This window comes from Physella acuta, unplaced genomic scaffold (assembly GCF_028476545.2).
Source record: "Physella acuta isolate Inbredline_101_S28 unplaced genomic scaffold, ASM2847654v3 ptg002695l, whole genome shotgun sequence".
Taxonomy (NCBI): Eukaryota; Metazoa; Mollusca; class Gastropoda; family Physidae; genus Physella; species Physella acuta.
In genome coordinates this window covers 5713-28185 of record NW_026734130.1, presented here as the reverse complement: position 1 = coordinate 28185, position 22473 = coordinate 5713, and the positions used below count along the sequence as shown (strand labels likewise).

The window sequence follows — 22473 nt, the reverse complement described above, 5'->3', positions numbered from 1 at the left end:
TGTATGTGTCATGGGTGTTGTCTTGGTTACTGCGGTCGCATATGAGGTGGTAGGCTTAAGGGGATCTTCTTCGGTCGAATCTTGTCTGTCCATCATTCTCACCTCCTCTACAGCTTTCCCATCAACGTATTTTTTGTCGTCCGTCAAGATGATGTCATCCCTTGATCTGATATCTTCTCTTCTGCATTGGCCTGGGTGATGTCTGCTGGTGTGGCATAGATGGCAGTTTTGCCTTCTGCCTCTAAACAGAAGCAACATGGTGTGGGTAAGATCTCCCATTACCACTTCAAGATAATGGGGTAGTTTCTCAACCGGCATCTTAGAGTTGATGATTACCGCCCATCTATCTCCTTTTCTGAGAGGTTTAACAGTAATCTGGGTGTTGGGGATGACGAAATTTTCTACTATTTTTGTAACCGTGTCTTCGGTAAACGTCGGTGGTACCCAGTGGAGTTCACCGTACAACACAGGCTTGTCCACGTGGGTAAACACCACTTGTGTTATGCCGTAGTCATTGGTGGTGAATTCCCGCATGTGGAGAGTGGTGTACACTTCCTGACTTTTAAGGGTGACGTACCACTCTGTGGGCCGTCCTAGATTGTAGACTTTTAAAATCTCATCAGGGTTTATTTTGGTGACAGCCTGAGTTACAATTTCGATAACTCTATCATCCACGTGGATGGTGCTTCCGGCTCTGAACTTTATTTCAACTTTTAAAGTTCTTGGAAGGTGTAGGCTGGTGGGTAGGCCAGGGATGGTAAGTTTAATGGTTGATGACATACTCACTGTGGTGTTTGAAATGTGTCACAGTTAAAACACAGAACACAGTCCACGAAATATAAATGAACACAAATCTTGAAACTAGGTCACGTTCAGTAAAAGGCGAAAGATTTACTCGATGTGAAGAGAAACCAGAGTGTCTGTCTGGCGGAAAATTTTCCGGTCTGCCCTAAACCGGATCAGCTGAAATCGCATGGTTTTCGGCTGACAGCAATGTGCCTCTGAAAACAAAAAGAGTTCGCCGCGGAGACTGTGTTGGTCGTACTGAAGGCTAGGCTACATCGTTCAGAACTCAGACCTGTCCGGTGGACAACGTTTCCCTTCTCCGCGAGCGCATTCCACCCGTGGACAAACGCTTACAAACCAATCCGACGATGACAGAAGATTGTCTCCCTTTAATACCAATCCAACTTAGCTCCCATGTACCTTTGAAATTATGCGATGGCGGGCCGCCTAGCTTTCTTGAGACTAAACTGTTAGGGGAAGTACACGTCACCCAACTAACAAAAAATAAAATGACGCCATTGCTTTGAGGCGCGTGACCGACTGTTGTCGTTCTGCCAGCAGTCTGAACTGTTGTTTGTTGGAATCGAAACGAGTGAGTTGTTTAAAAAAATAATAATAATAATAATAAAGTCTAGACAGAACAGTAGTTGGTTTTGATTTGGTTCTTCGGCACTGAACCTAGACGTATTTGAAATCTTTTTTGATTTATGTACTCACTAATTATGCATGGCCATCGGACAAGAGTTGTCCGGTTCCGTCCAAGGCCACGGAAAAACGTGCCAAAGGAAACGAAACCTCCCAACGGCAGGGTTCATTTTCTATCCCAGGGTTAAAAAAAACAAATGATGTAGTCACCCACTCATGTTTACATTGGAAATATTCACCCTACAGCGTAGGGCGTGAAAAATAGTCTTCTAAGACTCATTATAATGCTCCTCTCCACGGAAATCTTTAGTAAAAGGCGAAAGATTTACTCGATGTGAAGAGAAACCAGAGTGTCTGTCTGGCGGAAAATTTTCCGGTCTGCCCTAAACCGGATCAGCTGAAATCGCATGGTTTTCGGCTGACAGCAATGTGCCTCTGAAAACAAAAAGAGTTCGCCGCGGAGACTGTGTTGGTCGTACTGAAGGCTAGGCTACATCGTTCAGAACTCAGACCTGTCCGGTGGACAACGTTTCCCTTCTCCGCGAGCGCATTCCACCCGTGGACAAACGCTTACAAACCAATCCGACGATGACAGAAGATTGTCTCCCTTTAATACCAATCCAACTTAGCTCCCATGTACCTTTGAAATTATGCGATGGCGGGCCGCCTAGCTTTCTTGAGACTAAACTGTTAGGGGAAGTACACGTCACCCAACTAACAAAAAATAAAATGACGCCATTGCTTTGAGGCGCGTGACCGACTGTTGTCGTTCTGCCAGCAGTCTGAACTGTTGTTTGTTGGAATCGAAACGAGTGAGTTGTTTAAAAAAAAAGAATAATAATAATAAAGTCTAGACAGAACAGTAGTTGGTTTTGATTTGGTTCTTCGGCACTGAACCTAGACGTATTTGAAATCTTTTTTGATTTATGTACTCACTAATTATGCATGGCCATCGGACAAGAGTTGTCCGGTTCCGTCCAAGGCCACGGAAAAAACGTGCCAAAGGAAACGAAACCTCCCAACGGCAGGGTTCATTTTCTATCCCAGGGTTAAAAAAAACAAATGATGTAGTCACCCACTCATGTTTACATTGGAAATATTCACCCTACAGCGTAGGGCGTGAAAAATAGTCTTCTAAGACTCATTATAATGCTCCTCTCCACGGAAATCTTTAGTTTTTTTTTTTTTTTTTTTTTTTTTTTTTTTTTTTTTTTTTATAAAAGTTTATTTCTGAAAATATTTACATCAACATCAGCATAACATTGTACACATATTTGTTATACAAGGACATCAGTTGCATACATTTCAACAAAAACGTGGACTTCAACATTCACACATATTTGTTCATACTCTCACAAAAAATTGTCTTTAGTGTTTTGTTGGTAAATCTTTTCTTGTCATACTTCGCCTTGTTTCTTGCTTGCCAGATAGTCTGTCTGTATGTCGCTAAGGCATAAATGTTTTTGTCTCTCTCTTCAGCCACGGGCTTTTTGGGTACTTTGTTTAGAGTTATCGCCCCGTCGATAGTCAGGGCTTTATTATCTACCTTGATTTCTTCTTCTAGCGCCCGTTTCGCCATCTGTATTGTAGGGCATGTTAGAAATAAATGGGTTTCTGTCTCTCTGATATCTTGTCCACACAGTACACAACCTGTGTTTCTCTTCTTGTTAGCTGGCATAATTTGGTAGATCGGAGTCAAATTGAATATTAGTCTGTATGTGATCTCCCTCGCTTTGGGTGTGATGGATTTCCTATGAAGATTTCTAAAAGTCTCTGTTGTGTCTATATCGCTGTATATTTTGCACCATTGGATTCTGTTATGTAGTGGAGTGGCTAGTTTCTTTATCAGATGTGAGTAGGTCTTCCGTGTGTTTTCGTGTATGAATTTTTCGTTCCCTTTCAGGCTGGTTAGACATTCAATGTAGAAAGCGCTTAATTTCTCTCCTCCAAAATGCGGCGTGCTATTATTATGTTTGAGTATTTTGTTCAGTCTAAGTCCTAAATAGTAATGTGCTAGCGGATGATTTGGGGGGTCGCTGACTATTCTGCCGACGTGTTTTATTCTAAGAGAGTTGATTTTGGTTTGAATATCATGCAGGTTTATCCCTCCTTGTAATTTATTTTGAATTAACGTGCAGTGGTTAATGGTTCTGACTGTGTTCTTAAAAATGAATTCTCTGATTTTTTGATTGATTCCTTGAATGGTGCCTTTAGCGACGGTTGATGTTGTGGCTACATATATCAACTTGGGTGTTATGTATCTGTTAACGATGGCCGCTCGTCCGAAGATGGTAGTTGCGCTATTTTTATATTTGTTTAGTTTGCTACTGATTTTGTCAGTCATCTTTTCCCAGGTTTCCTCGTGTTTTCTATGGGGATCGTTCTCAAAAATTATTCCGTAAATTTTCAGTCTGTCAGTCGCTTTCAAGTTCAAAGGGTAAGTTTGCTTCTCCTTCCATCGTCCTAAGCCCATGATTTGCGTCTTGTCTAAATTTATTTTCGTGCCGCTTGCTTGTCCGAAATCTTGGAAGTGGTTGATTACTGCTATTAGAGATTTTTCTGTCTGTAGGCTAAATGTCGTGTCGTCAGCGTAAGCAAAAAGTTTTCTGTTCTGCGTGTTTGGACAGTCAATTCCTCTAATCTGTGTGTCGAGTCTAATTTTTTCCAAAAGGGGTTCTAATGTCAATATATATAACACAGGAGACAAAGGGCAGCCTTGTCGGACAGATTTTTGAATCTGGAACGGTCTTGTGATGCATCTGTTGATTTGAAGGTGACTAACTGCATTTCTATAAATAATGTCGATCCATGTGCATATGTAATTCCCCAGATTATTGGCTTCTATTATTTTAAGTAAAAAGCTGTGAGACACTCTATCAAAAGCCTTTTCTTGGTCAAGGCTCAGTAAAAAGGCTTGTGCTTCTTTTTCATGAGTATATTGGATGAGGTCCCTAATGTAGTGCGTATGGTTTAAGATGTTCCTTCCTGCGATGCTGCATTGCTGGTCTGTGTGCACTATTTTGTGGAGATAAGGCTCTAACTTTCTGACTAACGTTTTTGTTAAAATCTTGTAGTCTGTATTGAGTAACGATATAGGTCTGTAGTTTTTCATCTGTTTTTCGTCAGTGTTTGGCTTGTGGATTAAGGTGATGAACGATCTGTTGAAGTTTTCGTGGCACGTTTTCTTGTCTGTCATGTCGTTGAACGTGTTTAACAAAAGTTGCCCTATTTCTAAAGTGAAAGCCTTGTAGAATTCTGCCGTTAGTCCGTCGGGTCCAGGGGATTTGTTGCCTTTTAACTGTCGTATTGTTTCTTCGATGTCCTTTATTGTGATAGGTTCATCCAGTTTTTCTCTGTCCGTGTCGTCTAGGCGGCGTGCGTTACACAGGTACTCGTCTTCCTTGTCTCCCCTTGTTTGCTCTTTCCTGTACAGCTGCGTGTAGTATTGATGAAACGCCTGAGTGATTTTACCTTCGTCTGTAGTCTCCTGGCCGACCCTGTCCACGATACACTGAATGTTTTTGTTTTTCTGAGTGATTTGTTCGAGTATTATGTTGTGGTGTGTCGGGTCTTCTGTTCCTGCTATGTCCAACCTACTCCTCACTAAGGCTCCCTTGTATTTATATTTCCTAATTTCTTCCAGTTCGTCTTCGTACTTTGCCACTACATCTTCACCAGCATGGAATGATTTTAGTATGTGCAGGGTCTCTAAACATTCTTTCTCTTTATTCTGTCTCTCGCTCTTCAAATATGTTCCAATTCTAATGGATATTTCCTTGACTTCAATTTTGAAAGTTTCCCAAAGATCTATGAAATTAGTGCTTGGTTGAGTGGTTATGAATCTTGCTATCGTTTCCTTTATATTTGCGATGTATATAGGTTCTGTTAAAAGGGCGTTGTTTAGTTTCCAGTATGTGTTGCGTTGACGTGTGCTAACTGGTGAGTTTAACATCACCAGTGTCGCCTTGTGATCTGTGTACTGTAAAGTTCTTTTCAGGTGTACTACTTTCCTAATTGTGTTGTTTGTGTTGACATATACTCTGTCCAATCTTGAGTAACTTTTCCCTGACGGGCTACAGTATGTTGTCTCTATCTTATGTGGGTGTAGCTTCCTAAATGTGTCTACTAGATTAAACTGCTCTATTATTTTGTTTAATGACTGGATTTGTTCTCTGTCCTCTGCCATTCGTATTTCTTCTCTATCGTTTTGAACAATTAAATCTTTCTTGTCTATCTTTTTTTTTTTTTTTTTCGTGCCGTTTGGCGTTTAATATTGTTCCTTCCACAAGTGGATAGGTTGCATGTTAAAAAATTACAATGTGATACATAGTATAACATTAAAAAGATTTACAATGTCTTAATATTCCTTCTGTTTTCTTTGTTCCGATTTCTTGGTTCCATTTGTTTCTTTCTTGATTTTGTTTCCGGTTTGCTATGACATAAAGTACAGGACAGTACAAACATGATCGCTTCTCTGTTTTTTGGCCTTTCTTCTTGTGCTTGATACGCTCTTGGTTTGATAATGGTTTATTCTTTGTTGGTGGTTGTACTTGGTGAGAGTGAGTTTGGTGTCTTGACGTTGATGGTGGAGTTGGTCGAATGGTGTAGAACTTGGAGAGGGTGGTTGAGGTAGTGATCTTGCGTTGAGATAAGGTATGATGCGCATGGTAGCAGAGTTGTTCGATGCATTGAAGCTTGGGGAGATGAGTTGGGTAGGTCCTTGTGTTGAGAGATCTTTCGAGGTGAGTTGCTTTGAAGTATTGTTCATTGTGATTTGAGGAGGAGTAACGTGAAATAGTCGAGTAATTGAGTTGGGCGAGGTGACGTTGAAGAGTGAAGTTTGCTGATGTTGCTGAGTCGATGGTTTTGAGCTTGGTGAAGTGTTGAGGTGGGCGAGGTAGGGCTGTTGGCGATTGTTTATTTTGAGTAGATGATCTTGAGAGATGGTTAGTTGATTTGCTAGTGTTTTGACGGAAGCTTCCCACCTAAGATTTCTCCTAGGTGGGTGTCGTCAGAGTGTTAGTGAGTTTGTTGGGAGCGAGGTAGATGCGTTTGACGTAGTAGATGAGTTCGATTTCTTGAGCGAGGTAGTTGCGTTAGACGTAGTAGATGAGTTCGATTTGTTGGCGATAGACAGACCTCCCACCTAAGATTTCTCCTAGATGGGTGTCGTCAGGCTGAAAAATAAAAGATTGAAAAGTTAGCCACTCGTACATTTGAAGCCACCCAATACAAGTACTGGGTGACTCATCTCGAGAGCGTGTGCGTTCGAGGGATGTGTGGGAGCAACCCCACAGCGGTCGTTTGCGAGATTTGCGTGAGTTAGAGTAGTAGGTTTGACCGCCTCTCGACCCGGCAGCCAGCCCTAAAAAGGGCTGACCAACCAAATGGCTAAGATCCGTGTAGATCCATAACAGATACTACACTTTGATCTTAGATTGAAATCCCCGGCCAGAATGATTGACCAGAGTGTCTGTCTGGCGGAAAATTTTCCGGTCTGCCCTAAACCGGATCAGCTGAAATCGCATGGTTTTCGGCTGACAGCAATGTGCCTCTGAAAACAAAAAGAGTTCGCCGCGGAGACTGTGTTGGTCGTACTGAAGGCTAGGCTACATCGTTCAGAACTCAGACCTGTCCGGTGGACAACGTTTCCCTTCTCCGCGAGCGCATTCCACCCGTGGACAAACGCTTACAAACCAATCCGACGATGACAGAAGATTGTCTCCCTTTAATACCAATCCAACTTAGCTCCCATGTACCTTTGAAATTATGCGATGGCGGGCCGCCTAGCTTTCTTGAGACTAAACTGTTAGGGGAAGTACACGTCACCCAACTAACAAAAAATAAAATGACGCCATTGCTTTGAGGCGCGTGACCGACTGTTGTCGTTCTGCCAGCAGTCTGAACTGTTGTTTGTTGGAATCGAAACGAGTGAGTTGTTTAAAAAAAAAAAATAATAATAATAAAGTCTAGACAGAACAGTAGTTGGTTTTGATTTGGTTCTTCGGCACTGAACCTAGACGTATTTGAAATCTTTTTTGATTTATGTACTCACTAATTATGCATGGCCATCGGACAAGAGTTGTCCGGTTCCGTCCAAGGCCACGGAAAAACGTGCCAAAGGAAACGAAACCTCCCAACGGCAGGGTTCATTTTCTATCCCAGGGTTAAAAAAAACAAATGATGTAGTCACCCACTCATGTTTACATTGGAAATATTCACCCTACAGCGTAGGGCGTGAAAAATAGTCTTCTAAGACTCATTATAATGCTCCTCTCCACGGAAATCTTTAGTAAAAGGCGAAAGATTTACTCGATGTGAAGAGAAACCAGAGTGTCTGTCTGGGGGAAAATTTTCCGGTCTGCCCTAAACCGGATCAGCTGGAATCGCATGGTTTTCGGCTGACAGCAATGTGCCTCTGAAAACAAAAAGAGTTCGCCGCGGAGACTGTGTTGGTCGTACTGAAGGCTAGGCTACATCGTTCAGAACTCAGACCTGTCCGGTGGACAACGTTTCCCTTCTCCGCGAGCGCATTCCACCCGTGGACAAACGCTTACAAACCAATCCGACGATGACAGAAGATTGTCTCCCTTTAATACCAATCCAACTTAGCTCCCATGTACCTTTGAAATTATGCGATGGCGGGCCGCCTAGCTTTCTTGAGACTAAACTGTTAGGGGAAGTACACGTCACCCAACTAACAAAAAATAAAATGACGCCATTGCTTTGAGGCGCGTGACCGACTGTTGTTCTGCCAGCAGTCTGAACTGTTGTTTGTTGGAATCGAAACGAGTGAGTTGTTTAAAAATAAATAAATAATAATAATAAAGTCTAGACAGAACAGTAGTTGGTTTTGATTTGGTTCTTCGGCACTGAACCTAGACGTATTTGAAATCTTTTTTGATTTATGTACTCACTAATTATGCATGGCCATCGGACAAGAGTTGTCCGGTTCCGTCCAAGGCCACGGAAAAACGTGCCAAAGGAAACGAAACCTCCCAACGGCAGGGTTCATTTTCTATCCCAGGGTTAAAAAAAACAAATGATGTAGTCACCCACTCATGTTTACATTGGAAATATTCACCCTACAGCGTAGGGCGTGAAAAATAGTCTTCTAAGACTCATTATAATGCTCCTCTCCACGGAAATCTTTAGTAAAAGGCGAAAGATTTACTCGATGTGAAGAGAAACCAGAGTGTCTGTCTGGGGGAAAATTTTCCGGTCTGCCCTAAACCGGATCAGCTGGAATCGCATGGTTTTCGGCTGACAGCAATGTGCCTCTGAAAACAAAAAGAGTTCGCCGCGGAGACTGTGTTGGTCGTACTGAAGGCTAGGCTACATCGTTCAGAACTCAGACCTGTCCGGTGGACAACGTTTCCCTTCTCCGCGAGCGCATTCCACCCGTGGACAAACGCTTACAAACCAATCCGACGATGACAGAAGATTGTCTCCCTTTAATACCAATCCAACTTAGCTCCCATGTACCTTTGAAATTATGCGATGGCGGGCCGCCTAGCTTTCTTGAGACTAAACTGTTAGGGGAAGTACACGTCACCCAACTAACAAAAAATAAAATGACGCCATTGCTTTGAGGCGCGTGACCGACTGTTGTTCTGCCAGCAGTCTGAACTGTTGTTTGTTGGAATCGAAACGAGTGAGTTGTTTAAAAATAAATAAATAATAATAATAAAGTCTAGACAGAACAGTAGTTGGTTTTGATTTGGTTCTTCGGCACTGAACCTAGACGTATTTGAAATCTTTTTTGATTTATGTACTCACTAATTATGCATGGCCATCGGACAAGAGTTGTCCGGTTCCGTCCAAGGCCACGGAAAAACGTGCCAAAGGAAACGAAACCTCCCAACGGCAGGGTTCATTTTCTATCCCAGGGTTAAAAACAACAAATGATGTAGTCACCCACTCATGTTTACATTGGAAATATTCACCCTACAGCGTAGGGCGTGAAAAATAGTCTTCTAAGACTCATTATAATGCTCCTCTCCACGGAAATCTTTAGTTTTTTTTTTTGTTTTTTTTATAAAAGTTTATTTCTGAAAATATTTACATCAACATCAGCATAACATTGTACACATATTTGTTATACAAGGACATCAGTTGCATACATTTCTACAAAAACGTGGACTTCAACATTCACACATATTTGTTCATACTCTCACAAAAAATTGTCTTTAGTGTTTTGTTGGTAAATCTTTTCTTGTCATACTTCGCCTTGTTTCTTGCTTGCCAGATAGTCTGTCTGTATGTCGCTAAGGCATAAATGTTTTTGTCTCTCTCTGCAGCCACGGGCTTTTTGGGTACTTTATTTAGAGTTATCGCCCCGTCGATAGTCAGGGCTTTATTATCTACCTTGATTTCTTCTTCTAGCGCCCGTTTCTCCATCTGTATTGTGGGGCATGTTAGGAATAAATGGGTTTCTGTCTCTCTGATATCTTGTCCACACAGTACACAACCTGTGTTTCTCTTCTTGTTAGCTGGCATAATTTGGTAGATCGGAGTCAAATTGAATATTAGTCTGTATGTGATCTCCCTCGCTTTGGGTGTGATGGATTTCCTATGAAGATTTCTAAAAGTCTCTGTTGTGTCTATATCGCTGTATATTTTGCACCATTGGATTCTGTTATGTAGTGGAGTGGCTAGTTTCTTTATCAGATGTGAGTAGGTCTTCCGTGTGTTTTCGTGTATGAATTTTTCGTTCCCTTTCAGGCTGGTTAGACATTCAATGTAGAAAGCGCTTAATTTCTCTCCTCCGAAATGCGGCGTGCTATTATTATGTTTGAGTATTTTGTTCAGTCTAAGTCCTAAATAGTAATGTGCTAGCGGATGATTTGGGGGGTCGCTGACTATTCTGCCGACGTGTTTTATTCTGAGTGAGTTGATTTTAGTTTGAATATCATGTAGGTTTATCCCTCCTTGTAATTTATTTTGAATTAACGTGCAGTGGTTAATGGTTCTGACTGTGTTCTTAAAAATGAATTCTCTAATTTTTTGATTGATTCCTTGAATGGTGGCTTTAGGGACGGTTGATGTTGTGGCTACATATATCAACTTGGGTGTTATATATCTGTTAACGATGGCCGCTCGTCCAAAGATGGTAGTTGCGCTATTTTTGTATTTGTTTAGTTTGCTACTGATTTTGTCAGTCATCTTTTCCCAAGTTTCCTCGTGTTTTCTATGGGGATCGTTCTCAAAAATTATTCCGTAAATTTTCAGTCTGTCAGTCGCTTTCAAGTTCAAAGGGTAAGTTTGCTTCTCCTTCCATCGTCCTAAGCCCATGATTTGCGTCTTGTCTAAATTTATTTTCGTGCCGCTTGCTTGTCCGAAATCTTGGAAGTGGTTGATTACTGCTATTAGAGATTTTTCTGTCTGTAGGCTAAATGTCGTGTCGTCAGCGTAAGCGAAAAGTTTTCTGTTCTGCCTGTTTGGACAGTCGATTCCTCTAATCTGTGTGTCGAGTCTAATTTTTTCCAAAAGGGGTTCTAATGTCAATATATATAACACAGGGGACAAAGGGCAGCCTTGTCTGACAGATTTTTGGATCTGGAACGGTCTTGTGATGCATCTGTTGATTTGAAGGTGACTAACTGCATTCCTGTAAATAATGTCGATCCATGTGCATATGTAATTCCCCAGATTATTGGCTTCAATTATTTTAAGTAAAAAGCTGTGAGACACTCTATCAAAAGCCTTTTCTTGGTCAAGGCTCAGTAAAAAGGCTTGTGCTTCTTTTTCATGAGTATATTGGATGAGGTCCCTAATGTAGTGCGTATGGTTTAAGATGTTCCTTCCTGTGATGCTGCATTGCTGATCTGTGTGCACTATTTTGTGGAGATAAGGCTCTAACTTTCTGACTAACGTTTTTGTTAAAATCTTGTAGTCTGTATTGAGTAGCGAGATAGGTCTGTAGTTTTTCATCTGTTTTTCGTCAGTGTTTGGCTTGTGGATTAAGGAGATGAAGGATCTGTTGAAATTTTCGTGGCACGTTTTCTTGTCTGTCATGTCGTTGAACGTGTTTAACAAAAGTTGCCCTATTTCTGCAGTGAAAGTCTTGTAAAATTCTGCTGTTAGTCCGTCGGGTCCAGGGGATTTGTCGTCTTTTAACTGTCGTATTGTTTCTTCGATGTCCTTTATTGTGATAGGTTCATCCAGTTTTTCTCTGTCCGTGTCGTCTAGGCGGCGTGCGTTACACAGGTACTCGTCTTCCTTGTCTCCCCTTGTTTGCTCTTTCCTGTACAGCTGCGTGTAGTATTGATGAAACGCCTGAGTGATTTTGCTTTCGTCTGTAGTCTCCTGGCCGTCTCTGTCCACGATACACTGAATGTTTTTGTTTTTCTGAGTGATTTGTTCGAGTATTAAGTTGTGGTGTGTCGGGTCTTCTGTTCCTGCTATGTCCAACCTACTCCTCACTAAGGCTCCCTTGTATTTATATTTCCTAATTTCTTCCAGTTCGTCTTCGTACTTTGCCAATACATCTTCACTAGCATGGAATGATTTTAGTATGTGCAGGGTCTCTAACAATTCTTTCTCTTTATTCTGTCTCTCGCTCTTCAAATATGTTCCAATTCTAATGGATATTTCCTTGACTTCAATTTTGAAAGTTTCCCAAAGATCTATGAAATTAGTGCTTGGTTGAGTGGTTATGAATCTTGCTATCGTTTCTTTTATATTTGCGATGTATATAGGTTCTGTTAAAAGGGCGTTGTTTAGTTTCCAGTATGTGTTGCGTTGACGTGTGCAAACTGGTGAGTTTAACATCACCAGTGTCGCTTTGTGATCTGTGTACTGTAATGTTCTTTTCAGGTGTACTACTTTCCTAATTGTGTTGTTTGTGTTGACATATACTCTGTCCAATCTTGAGTAACTTTTCCCTGACGGGCTACAGTATGTTGTCTCTATCTTATTTGGGTGTAGCTTCCTAAATGTGTCTACTAGATTGAACTGCTCTATTATTTTGTTTAATGACTGGATTTGTTCTCTGTCCTCTGCCATTCGTATTTCTTCTCTATCGTTTTGAACTATCAAGTCTTTCTTGTCTATCACTAGATTAAAATCCCCAGCCAGAATGATTGGCTTGTCCTTGTACTCTTTTTTCAGGGTACGTTTTAAATATTTGTAGTAGAGCCTTTGTTCTAATTTGACCACGGGGGCGTATATGTTGACAATGGTGAACTGTGTGCTGTTGTCCCCGACTGTTATAATCACCAGTCTTCCATTCTCGTCGGTGTATGTTTGCAGTGTCTTGTATTTGTCTGATGTTTTAATTATTGACGTTCCCTTGCAGTTCTCTCCTAAACTATGGTATGCTTCAGTTGTTTCTAAGCCTAAGCTACTTATAAATTTATCTGCCTTATACTTATTTTTAAAATTGGTTTCTTGTAGAAGGATGTAGTCTGTTTTGAAGGTGTTTATGAGTGATATTATTAGGTCAGCTTTCTTTTTTGCCCCCTTGATGTTGATGGTTATCATTGTGAGTTGTCCTATATTAGTTTTATTCGTTGAACTAGCCATTCTTGTTGGTGTAATGTCGCATGTATTTATCTAGTGGTTGGTTTTTTCCCCGTGTGTTGTTTTGGTGAGTCACCGCTGGGTCGCTTGCCTGTCTTCACCTTGTCATCAGCTGATGTGTGTTTTGGTCTGGCTGAGTGGTCTTTAGGGTTCATGGTTAGGGCTGCTTTCCCTTGCATGAACGCAGCGAACTGGCCGGTGTGTTTAGCGTTATCCGTTGTTTGACTCAGTGATGCCGTGGGTGTTTCTTGTGTCAATGGCGTTGTCGTGTCTTCTGTTGTATGTGTCATGGGTGTTGTCTTGGTTACTGCGGTCGCATATGAGGTGGTAGGCTTTAGAGGATCTTCTTCGGTCGAATCTTGTCTGTCCATCATTCTCACCTCCTCTACAGCTTTCCCATCAACGTATTTCCTGTCGTCCGTCAAGATGATGTCATCCCTTGATCTGATGTCTTCTCTTCTGCATTGGCCTGGGTGATGTCTGCTGGTGTGGCATAGATGGCAGTTTTGCCTTCTGCCTCTAAACAGAAGCAACATGGTGTGGGTAAGATCTCCCATTACCACTTCAAGATAATGGGGTAGTTTCTCAACCGGCATCTTAGAGTTGATGATTACCGCCCATCTATCTCCTTTTCTGAGAGGTTTAACAGTAATCTGGGTGTTGGGGATGACGAAATTTTCTACTATTTTTGTAACCGTGTCTTCGGTAAACGTCGGTGGTACCCAGTGGAGTTCACCGTACAACACAGGCTTGTCCACGTGGGTAAACACCACTTGTGTTATGCCGTAGTCATTGGTGGTGAATTCCCGCATGTGGAGAGTGGTGTACACTTCCTGACTTTTAAGGGTGACGTACCACTCTGTGGGCCGTCCTAGATTGTAGACTTTTAAAATCTCATCAGGGTTTATTTTGGTGACAGCCTGAGTTACAATTTCGATAACTCTATCATCCACGTGGATGGTGCTTCCGGCTCTGAACTTTATTTCAACTTTTAAAGTTCTTGGAAGGTGTAGGCTGGTGGGTAGGCCAGGGATGGTAAGTTTAATGGTTGATGACATACTCACTGTGGTGTTTGAAATGTGTCACAGTTAAAACACAGAACACAGTCCACGAAATATAAATGAACACAAATCTTGAAACTAGGTCACGTTCAGTAAAAGGCGAAAGATTTACGCGTTGTGAAGAGAAACCAGAGTGTCTGTCTGGCGGAAAATTTTCCGGTCTGCCCTAAACCGGATCAGCTGAAATCGCATGGTTTTCGGCTGACAGCAATGTGCCTCTGAAAACAAAAAGAGTTCGCCGCGGAGACTGTGTTGGTCGTACTGAAGGCTAGGCTACATCGTTCAGAACTCAGACCTGTCCGGTGGACAACGTTTCCCTTCTCCGCGAGCGCATTCCACCCGTGGACAAACGCTTACAAACCAATCCGACGATGACAGAAGATTGTCTCCCTTTAATACCAATCCAACTTAGCTCCCATGTACCTTTGAAATTATGCGATGGCGGGCCGCCTAGCTTTCTTGAGACTAAACTGTTAGGGGAAGTACACGTCACCCAACTAACAAAAAATAAAATGACGCCATTGCTTTGAGGCGCGTGACCGACTGTTGTCGTTCTGCCAGCAGTCTGAACTGTTGTTTGTTGGAATCGAAACGAGTGAGTTGTTTAAAAAAAAAATAATAATAATAATAAAGTCTAGACAGAACAGTAGTTGGTTTTGATTTGGTTCTTCGGCACTGAACCTAGACGTATTTGAAATCTTTTTTGATTTATGTACTCACTAATTATGCATGGCCATCGGACAAGAGTTGTCCGGTTCCGTCCAAGGCCACGGAAAAACGTGCCAAAGGAAACGAAACCTCCCAACGGCAGGGTTCATTTTCTATCCCAGGGTTAAAAAAAACAAATGATGTAGTCACCCACTCATGTTTACATTGGAAATATTCACCCTACAGCGTAGGGCGTGAAAAATAGTCTTCTAAGACTCATTATAATGCTCCTCTCCACGGAAATCTTTAGTAAAAGGCGAAAGATTTACTCGATGTGAAGAGAAACCAGAGTGTCTGTCTGGCGGAAAATTTTCCGGTCTGCCCTAAACCGGATCAGCTGAAATCGCATGGTTTTCGGCTGACAGCAATGTGCCTCTGAAAACAAAAAGAGTTCGCCGCGGAGACTGTGTTGGTCGTACTGAAGGCTAGGCTACATCGTTCAGAACTCAGACCTGTCCGGTGGACAACGTTTCCCTTCTCCGCGAGCGCATTCCACCCGTGGACAAACGCTTACAAACCAATCCGACGATGACAGAAGATTGTCTCCCTTTAATACCAATCCAACTTAGCTCCCATGTACCTTTGAAATTATGCGATGGCGGGCCGCCTAGCTTTCTTGAGACTAAACTGTTAGGGGAAGTACACGTCACCCAACTAACAAAAAATAAAATGACGCCATTGCTTTGAGGCGCGTGACCGACTGTTGTCGTTCTGCCAGCAGTCTGAACTGTTGTTTGTTGGAATCGAAACGAGTGAGTTGTTTAAAAAAAAAGAATAATAATAATAAAGTCTAGACAGAACAGTAGTTGGTTTTGATTTGGTTCTTCGGCACTGAACCTAGACGTATTTGAAATCTTTTTTGATTTATGTACTCACTAATTATGCATGGCCATCGGACAAGAGTTGTCCGGTTCCGTCCAAGGCCACGGAAAAAACGTGCCAAAGGAAACGAAACCTCCCAACGGCAGGGTTCATTTTCTATCCCAGGGTTAAAAAAAACAAATGATGTAGTCACCCACTCATGTTTACATTGGAAATATTCACCCTACAGCGTAGGGCGTGAAAAATAGTCTTCTAAGACTCATTATAATGCTCCTCTCCACGGAAATCTTTAGTTTTTTTTTTTTTTTTTTTTTTTTTTTTTTTTTTTTTTTTTTTTTTTTTTTTTTTTTATAAAAGTTTATTTCTGAAAATATTTACATCAACATCAGCATAACATTGTACACATATTTGTTATACAAGGACATCAGTTGCATACATTTCTACAAAAACGTGGACTTCAACATTCACACATATTTGTTCATACTCTCACAAAAAATTGTCTTTAGTGTTTTGTTGGTAAATCTTTTCTTGTCATACTTCGCCTTGTTTCTTGCTTGCCAGATAGTCTGTCTGTATGTCGCTAAGGCATAAATGTTTTTGTCTCTCTCTGCAGCCACGGGCTTTTTGGGTACTTTATTTAGAGTTATCGCCCCGTCGATAGTAAGGGCTTTATTATCTACCTTGATTTCTTCTTCTAGCGCCCGTTTAGCCATCTGTATTGTGGGACATGTTAGGAATAAATGGGTTTCTGTCTCTCTGATATCTTGTCCACACAGTACACAACCTGTGTTTCTCTTCTTATTAGCTGGCATAATTTGGTAGATCGGAGTCAAATTGAAGATCAATCTGTATGTGATCTCCCTAGCTTTGGGTGTGATGGATTTCCTATGAAGATTTCTAAAAGTCTCTGTTGTGTCTATATCGCTGTATATTTTGCACCATTGGATTCTGTTATGTAGTGGAGTGGCTAGTTTCTTTATCAGATGTGAGTAGGTCTTCCGTGTGTTTTCGTGTATGAATTTTTCGTTCCCTTTCAGGCTGGTTAGACATTCAATGTAGAAAGCGCTTAATTTCTCTCCTCCGAAATGCGGCGTGCTATTATTATGTTTGAGTATTTTGTTCAGTCTAAGTCCTAAATAGTAATGTGCTAGCGGATGATTTGGGGGGTCACTGACTATTCTGCCGACGTGTTTTATTCTGAGTGAGTTGATTTTGGTTTGGATATCATGTAGGTTTATCCCTCCTTGTAATTTATTTTGAATTAACGTGCAGTGGTTAATGGTTCTGACTGTGTTCTTAAAAATGAATTCTCTGATTTTTTGATTGATTCCTTGAATGGTGGCTTTAGGGACGGTTGATGTTGTGGCTACATATATCAACTTGGGTGTTATATATCTGTTAACGATGGCCGCTCGTCCGAAGATGGTAGTTGCGCTATTTTTATATTTGTTTAGTTTACTACTGATTTTGTCAGTCATCTTTTCCCAAGTTTCCTCGTGTTTTCTATGGGGATCGTTCTCAAAAATTATTCCGTAAATTTTCAGTCTGTCAGTCGCTTTCAAGTTCAAAGGGTAAGTTTGCTTCTCCTTCCATCGTCCTAAGCCCATGATTTGCGTCTTGTCTAAATTTATTTTCGTGCCGCTTGCTTGTCCGAAATCTTGGAAGTGGTTGATTACAGCTATTAGAGATTTTTCTGTCTGTAGGCTAAATGTCGTGTCGTCAGCGTAAGCAAAAAGTTTTCTGTTCTGCGTGTTTGGACAGTCAATTCCTCTAATCTGTGTGTCGAGCCTAATTTTTTCCAAAAGGGGTTCTAATGTCAGTATATATAACACAGGGGACAAAGGGCAGCCTTGTCTGACAGATTTTTGAATCTGGAACGGTCTTGTGATGCATCTGTTGATTTGAAGGTGACTAACAGCATTCCTGTAAATAATGTCGATCCATGTGCATATGTAATTCCCCAGATTATTGGCTTCTATTATTTTAAGTAAAAAGCTGTGAGACACTCTATCAAAAGCCTTCTCTTGGTCAAGGCTCAGTAAAAAGGCTTGTGCTTCTTTTTCATGTGTATATTGGATGAGGTCTCTAATGTAGTGCGTATGGTTTAAGATGTTCCTTCCTGTGATGCTGCATTGCTGGTCTGTGTGCACTATTTTGTGGAGATAAGGCTCTAACTTTCTGACTAACGTTTTTGTTAAAATCTTGTAATCTGTATTGAGTAGCGATATAGGTCTGTAGTTTTTCATCTGTTTTTCGTCAGTGTTTGGCTTGTGGATTAGGGTGATGAACGATCTGTTGAAGTTTTCGTGGCACATTTTCTTGTCTGTCATGTCGTTGAACGTGTTTAACAAAAGTTGCCCTATTTCTGCAGTGAAAGACTTGTAAAATTCTGCCGTTAATCCGTCGGGTCCAGGGGATTTGTTGTCTTTTAACTGTCGTATTGTTTCTTCGATGTCCTTTATTGTGATAGGTTCATCCAGTTTTTCTCTGTCCGTGTCGTCTAGGCGGCGTGCGTTACACAGGTACTCGTCTTCCTTGTCTCCCCTTGTTTGCTCTTTCCTGTACAGCTTCGTGTAGTATTGGTGAAACGCCTGAGTGATTTTGCTTTCGTCTGTAGTCTCCTGGCCGTCCCTGTCCACGATACACTGAATGTTTTTGTTTTTCTGAGTGATTTGTTCGAGTATTATGTTGTGGTGTGTCGGGTCTTCTGTTCCTGCTATGTCCAACCTACTCCTCACTAAGGCTCCCTTGTATTTATATTTCCTAATTTCTTCCAGTTCGTCTTCGTACTTTGCCACTACATCTTCACCAGCATGGAATGATTTTAGTATGTGCAGGGTCTCTAAACATTCTTTCTCTTTATTCTGTCTCTCGCTCTTCAAATATGTTCCAATTCTAATGGATATTTCCTTGACTTCAATTTTGAAAGTTTCCCAAAGATCTATGAAATTAGTGCTTGGTTGAGTGGTTATGAATCTTGCTATCGTTTCCTTTATATTTGCGATGTATATAGGTTCTGTTAAAAGGGCGTTGTTTAGTTTCCAGTATGTGTTGCGTTGACGTGTGCTAACTGGTGAGTTTAACATCACCAGTGTCGCCTTGTGATCTGTGTACTGTAAAGTTCTTTTCAGGTGTACTACTTTCCTAATTGTGTTGTTTGTGTTGACATATACTCTGTCCAATCTTGAGTAACTTTTCCCTGACGGGCTACAGTATGTTGTCTCTATCTTATGTGGGTGTAGCTTCCTAAATGTGTCTACTAGATTGAACTGCTCTATTATTTTGTTTAATGACTGGATTTGTTCTCTGTCCTCTGCCATTCGTATTTCTTCTCTATCGTTTTGAACTATCAAGTCTTTCTTGTCTATCACTAGATTAAAATCCCCAGCCAGAATGATTGGCTTGTCCTTGTACTCTTTTTTCAGGGTACGTTTCAAATGCTTGTAGTAGAGCCTTTGTTCTAATTTGACCACGGGGGCGTATATGTTGACAATGGTGAACTGCGTGCTGTTGTCCCCGACTGTTATAATCACCAGTCTTCCATTCTCGTCGGTGTATGTTTGCAATGTCTTGTATTTGTCTGATGTTTTAATTATTGACGTTCCCTTGCAGTTCTCTCCTAAACTATGGTATGCTTCAGTTGTTTCTAAGCCTAAGCTACTTATAAATTTATCTGCCTTATACTTATTTTTAAAATTAGTTTCTTGTAGAAGGATGTAGTCTGTTTTGAAGGTGTTTATGAGTGATATTATTAGATCAGCTTTCTTTTTTGCCCCCTTGATGTTGATGGTTATCATTGTGAGTTGTCCTATATTAGTTTTATTCGTTGAACTAGCCATTCTTGTTGGTGTAAGGTCGCATGTATCTATCTAGTGGTCGGTTTTTTCCCCGTGTGTTGTTTTGGTGAGTCACCGCTGGGTCGCTTGCCTGTCTTCACCTTGTCATCAGCTGATGTGTGTTTTGGCCTGGCTGAGTGGTCCTTGGGGTTCATGGTTAGGGCTGCTTTCCCTTGCATGAACGCAGCGAACTGGCCGGTGTGTTTAGCGTTATCCGTTGTTTGACTCAGTGATGCCGTGGGTGTTTCTTGTGTCAATGGCGTTGTCGTGTCTTCTGTTGTATGTGTCATGGGTGTTGTCTTGGTTACTGCGGTCGCATATGAGGTGGTAGGCTTAAGGGGATCTTCTTCGGTCGAATCTTGTCTGTCCATCATTCTCACCTCCTCTACAGCTTTCCCATCAACGTATTTTTTGTCGTCCGTCAAGATGATGTCATCCCTTGATCTGATATCTTCTCTTCTGCATTGGCCTGGGTGATGTCTGCTGGTGTGGCATAGATGGCAGTTTTGCCTTCTGCCTCTAAACAGAAGCAACATGGTGTGGGTAAGATCTCCCATTACCACTTCAAGATAATGGGGTAGTTTCTCAACCGGCATCTTAGAGTTGATGATTACCGCCCATCTATCTCCTTTTCTGAGAGGTTTAACAGTAATCTGGGTGTTGGGGATGACGAAATTTTCTACTATTTTTGTAACCGTGTCTTCGGTAAACGTCGGTGGTACCCAGTGGAGTTCACCGTACAACACAGGCTTGTCCACGTGGGTAAACACCACTTGTGTTATGCCGTAGTCATTGGTGGTGAATTCCCGCATGTGGAGAGTGGTGTACACTTCCTGACTTTTAAGGGTGACGTACCACTCTGTGGGCCGTCCTAGATTGTAGACTTTTAAAATCTCATCAGGGTTTATTTTGGTGACAGCCTGAGTTACAATTTCGATAACTCTATCATCCACGTGGATGGTGCTTCCGGCTCTGAACTTTATTTCAACTTTTAAAGTTCTTGGAAGGTGTAGGCTGGTGGGTAGGCCAGGGATGGTAAGTTTAATGGTTGATGACATACTCACTGTGGTGTTTGAAATGTGTCACAGTTAAAACACAGAACACAGTCCACGAAATATAAATGAACACAAATCTTGAAACTAGGTCACGTTCAGTAAAAGGCGAAAGATTTACGCGTTGTGAAGAGAAACCAGAGTGTCTGTCTGGCGGAAAATTTTCCGGTCTGCCCTAAACCGGATCAGCTGAAATCGCATGGTTTTCGGCTGACAGCAATGTGCCTCTGAAAACAAAAAGAGTTCGCCGCGGAGACTGTGTTGGTCGTACTGAAGGCTAGGCTACATCGTTCAGAACTCAGACCTGTCCGGTGGACAACGTTTCCCTTCTCCGCGAGCGCATTCCACCCGTGGACAAACGCTTACAAACCAATCCGACGATGACAGAAGATTGTCTCCCTTTAATACCAATCCAACTTAGCTCCCATGTACCTTTGAAATTATGCGATGGCGGGCCGCCTAGCTTTCTTGAGACTAAACTGTTAGGGGAAGTACACGTCACCCAACTAACAAAAAATAAAATGACGCCATTGCTTTGAGGCGCGTGACCGACTGTTGTCGTTCTGCCAGCAGTCTGAACTGTTGTTTGTTGGAATCGAAACGAGTGAGTTGTTTAAAAAAAAAATAATAATAATAATAAAGTCTAGACAGAACAGTAGTTGGTTTTGATTTGGTTCTTCGGCACTGAACCTAGACGTATTTGAAATCTTTTTTGATTTATGTACTCACTAATTATGCATGGCCATCGGACAAGAGTTGTCCGGTTCCGTCCAAGGCCACGGAAAAACGTGCCAAAGGAAACGAAACCTCCCAACGGCAGGGTTCATTTTCTATCCCAGGGTTAAAAAAAACAAATGATGTAGTCACCCACTCATGTTTACATTGGAAATATTCACCCTACAGCGTAGGGCGTGAAAAATAGTCTTCTAAGACTCATTATAATGCTCCTCTCCACGGAAATCTTTAGTAAAAGGCGAAAGATTTACTCGATGTGAAGAGAAACCAGAGTGTCTGTCTGGCGGAAAATTTTCCGGTCTGCCCTAAACCGGATCAGCTGAAATCGCATGGTTTTCGGCTGACAGCAATGTGCCTCTGAAAACAAAAAGAGTTCGCCGCGGAGACTGTGTTGGTCGTACTGAAGGCTAGGCTACATCGTTCAGAACTCAGACCTGTCCGGTGGACAACGTTTCCCTTCTCCGCGAGCGCATTCCACCCGTGGACAAACGCTTACAAACCAATCCGACGATGACAGAAGATTGTCTCCCTTTAATACCAATCCAACTTAGCTCCCATGTACCTTTGAAATTATGCGATGGCGGGCCGCCTAGCTTTCTTGAGACTAAACTGTTAGGGGAAGTACACGTCACCCAACTAACAAAAAATAAAATGACGCCATTGCTTTGAGGCGCGTGACCGACTGTTGTCGTTCTGCCAGCAGTCTGAACTGTTGTTTGTTGGAATCGAAACGAGTGAGTTGTTTAAAAAAAAAGAATAATAATAATAAAGTCTAGACAGAACAGTAGTTGGTTTTGATTTGGTTCTTCGGCACTGAACCTAGACGTATTTGAAATCTTTTTTGATTTATGTACTCACTAATTATGCATGGCCATCGGACAAGAGTTGTCCGGTTCCGTCCAAGGCCACGGAAAAAACGTGCCAAAGGAAACGAAACCTCCCAACGGCAGGGTTCATTTTCTATCCCAGGGTTAAAAAAAACAAATGATGTAGTCACCCACTCATGTTTACATTGGAAATATTCACCCTACAGCGTAGGGCGTGAAAAATAGTCTTCTAAGACTCATTATAATGCTCCTCTCCACGGAAATCTTTAGTTTTTTTTTTTTTTTTTTTTTTTTTTTTTTTTTTTTTTTTTTTTTTTTTTTTTTTTTATAAAAGTTTATTTCTGAAAATATTTACATCAACATCAGCATAACATTGTACACATATTTGTTATACAAGGACATCAGTTGCATACATTTCTACAAAAACGTGGACTTCAACATTCACACATATTTGTTCATACTCTCACAAAAAATTGTC

At 41.5% G+C, this 22473-nt stretch overlaps 5 non-coding genes across 5 annotated transcripts; all 5 read right to left on the bottom strand.

Annotated features, from left to right (window-relative positions):
- Positions 1–1666: 1666 nt before the first annotated feature.
- On the bottom strand, positions 1667–1785 carry LOC131933986 (U5 spliceosomal RNA). Its single transcript, XR_009385378.1, has one exon. It is a non-coding gene; the product is annotated as a U5 spliceosomal RNA (small nuclear RNA).
- Positions 1786–7649: 5864 nt separating this feature from the next.
- LOC131933985 (U5 spliceosomal RNA) lies at positions 7650–7768 on the bottom strand. The gene has a single exon (XR_009385377.1). It is a non-coding gene; the product is annotated as a U5 spliceosomal RNA (small nuclear RNA).
- A 743-nt stretch (positions 7769–8511) lies between these two features.
- On the bottom strand, positions 8512–8630 carry LOC131933984 (U5 spliceosomal RNA). Its single transcript, XR_009385376.1, has one exon. It is a non-coding gene; the product is annotated as a U5 spliceosomal RNA (small nuclear RNA).
- Positions 8631–14898: 6268 nt separating this feature from the next.
- Positions 14899–15017, bottom strand: LOC131933983 (U5 spliceosomal RNA). The gene has a single exon (XR_009385375.1). It is a non-coding gene; the product is annotated as a U5 spliceosomal RNA (small nuclear RNA).
- Positions 15018–21325: 6308 nt separating this feature from the next.
- LOC131933980 (U5 spliceosomal RNA) lies at positions 21326–21444 on the bottom strand. The gene has a single exon (XR_009385372.1). It is a non-coding gene; the product is annotated as a U5 spliceosomal RNA (small nuclear RNA).
- Positions 21445–22473: the final 1029 nt, after the last annotated feature.